Below are 3,208 nucleotides of genomic sequence, written 5' to 3' on the forward strand. Positions count from 1 at the left end.
ACTCAGTGATCTTTATGAGTCCTTTCCAACTCAGCATATTCCATGGTTCTGTGAATCTGAGGGAGGAAATGTAAGATGCTGTTGAGTCTTGGCTTGAGAGTGGAAGAATATTTAGCAATGCTAAATCTAGTTTGTGTGAAATGTTCTTTGTTGTGCTAGATAATTTAGAGAATTACAAACTGCATTTATAAATAAGCAAATCATAGCACTGCTGCAGGCACAGGGAGAACAAATACACACATGTGATTGTTATGTAGTCAGTAATGGGATGTTGTCTTTACGATATTGTGGCCACATGCTTTGCATGGAGGACTTAAACATCTACTAGAAGCAAAATCCATTAGGAAAGGCAATTGTTTCCTCATACTGGCTTTATCCAAGCCAGCACATTGAAAATAGGGTGTTTTCTTTTCCAGTCCTTCCTTTTGAGATGACAGGAACTCCCCCCACCTCATCCTTAGCACAGGAACAAACTGACTTAATGCTTTCCTTTCACTAAAAATTTTGTGGGTTTGAATTTGTTGATGCACTTCTGCTGCCATCTTAATGTAGATCCTAAATTGATCTTGAATTTTAGAGAATGGGAAATCCTGATAAACATCTGGGCTGCTGTGAAAGCAGAGGACAAAGTCTTTGTAATAAAATGTCTCTGAAATATGCCCATGAGAAGTGTTTGATGTGCTGTAAAAGACGTCTCTCTGGAAAAAAAATGTTTTTCCTCTTTGGCTTCGTTGATCAGACTGTGGAAGTAAATGACACAAAGTAACCCTTCTTTTCCTCTCCTACTGCCCCCCCCCTTTTGTTTGATCTTGAAGTGATGTGATAATGGTGAGTCTGTAACTTGAAAGTAATTTCTGTAAAGACTTAGAGCATGAACAGAGGGGGTTTTATTTTCTGCTGCTAAAGGGAGAGATCAAAGTATGATCTAGAGATTAGACCTGTTTTTAGAGAGAAAACCGAGCAGCCTATTTCTTCCTTTGTCACTGAGTTGCTTCATCAGACTGGGCAAGTCACTTAACTTCTCTGTGCCCTGGACCTTTGCTGTGTACTGTAGCATTCAGCTCTTCTGCTAGTAACAAACATTTTGCATGGCTTAATCATAAATGACTGCCTGTGTGGTAATTAGCCTCAGTCAGTGCAAAGTTTATTATACTTGTTGTCAACCTTTACACCAATTCAGAAGACATGAGGGCTGGTTTTTTATTTAGTTTTGGTCACAGCTTGCAGGAGGTGAAGAAAGAAAGCACTAGATCTGCAGAAGAGTTGAATGCAATGGCACAGGCTGTAGGCTGACAGGAATTTCTTGGCTCAGGGCTGTACTTTACAAAGGATGCTGACATCAGAGAACATTATTACAGTATTTTATATTGGCCTGAATGAGTTTAAACAACCAGATGAGCTATTAGCAATGCACACAGTGAAGGCCAACCTTCCAAATAAGTCCTGTGTCTCACAGTGTCTGCACTTGACTTTTGGTCACCAGGCTTTTGGTGTTTGCTACTCAATCTAGTTCAAATAACACTAATTGAAGTATGCTGGCTTCCTCTTACAGCTGTAGTTTGGAGATAGTGCTTGCTCGTAAGCTCAAACTGGCAAATGATTTGTAGTCTGCCAGTGTGCTTGCATCTATACCAATGCACAATCTGCTGAAAAGCAATCAACTGGCCAAACCCTCCAAATACTAGGATAAAACTGTGTCAACAGGTGTATCCTGGCAACCCTGTGAGCACTCTTATATGTGGAAGAAATCAGTTAAAATCAGTCTAGAAGGAAAAAACTTGTGGAAATCCCTTTGCTCTAGACAAGGCTGCAGTTTTTGTCATCTGTAAAGAGAGAGATGTCCATAGTGTCTCATTCTGGGGCAATACTGGAAATTTAATCTGTAAGTACATGCAAAGGGCATGTGATTAAATCAGAGGTAGCAGGAGTAATACAATAGTATTCTGTGTGTGAAAGCAGTCTCACATCAGTTCTGCATTTTGTATACAGGCAACCTAAGAGAAGAAAATCTCTGCTGCAAAATGTCTGCAGTCTCTGTCCCTGGAGTATCAGTAAGAGTTGAAGAAAACTTCCAAATGTTGCATACTTCTGTGAGGGAAACAGGAAAGCTGCCTTACCACAAGGTATCAACAGAGAAACCCAGGAACAAAGATCTTAACAGGCTCTGGGTATGGTACAATGTGATATTTTTTCTTTATTTTGATACATCTGAGAAAGAAGCAAATTCCCTAACTTTGCATGACACTGCAAAGCAAACTCTCATGAATCCCTCCAGCAGTTGCAACAGTGTCTTCTTGCCCTCTGCCCTTTGTCCTTCTAAGGGAAAATGTTGGGTGGCATACAACATTTAAAAAGTTAATGACAGGCTAGCCTCTAAAAGCTAAGACTTGTTGCTTTGCGTTGCAGGAGCAGACAAATAGGAGGGCAGCCTTTCATACCAAATGTCTGAGAGTACCTTATTCAGGGAAGCACTGGCAGACTATAAAGTACTCTGTTAATTATTGTTGACATTGCATAGAGAGCTTCATGCTGTTCTTTCTCTGCCTGCTTTGACTTAATTTGTTTGAGAAAGTACTTTTTCTGTGCTGCAGATTATGTAAATTCATATACTCTACTGCACTGACAGATGTGTCTTTGTTTTAGAAGAAACCATTATTTTTTCCAGGACTGAATGTGAATGGAGCATTTCACATTGGTGGCTTCCAAAAATATTTATAAAGTGAAGCTGTGCGGCTCAAAATATTTTGCCCTCCTACACTGACATTCACAAGCCTTTACAGCAGTCTTATCAAAACCATTTGCAGTGGGACGTGCATTGGTCGGCCACAAAGACTGCGGTAGTCAACGAATGACTGAAAGCACACATTTTAGTCAGCTCTACCCCATACAATGTGTAGCAGAACCCAGATAACACAACTGTAACTAACAGGGCAATTATTCTGTATTGTGGGTCAAAGACTACCTTATGATGATCCCTTGCTCTCATAAGTCTTGCATATCTGAAGAAACAGGATGAAGAAATAGAAAGCAACCAAAATTCCTCTTTCTTCCTCTTTCTGCTGGTAAAATACAGTTTCACTGTTCACTGACTGCCACAGGCAGAGCTTGTTCTGAGGCATGATAGCTGCTCATGGTGTTGACAGTCTGGCTGTAAGTAATGGTATTGTTTGCCTTACACATTTTCATTCTACTTCCACTGACCATTGCC

The sequence above is a fragment of the Pithys albifrons genome, chromosome Z (genome assembly GCF_047495875.1).
Source record: "Pithys albifrons albifrons isolate INPA30051 chromosome Z, PitAlb_v1, whole genome shotgun sequence".
NCBI lineage: Eukaryota > Metazoa > Chordata > Aves > Passeriformes > Thamnophilidae > Pithys > Pithys albifrons.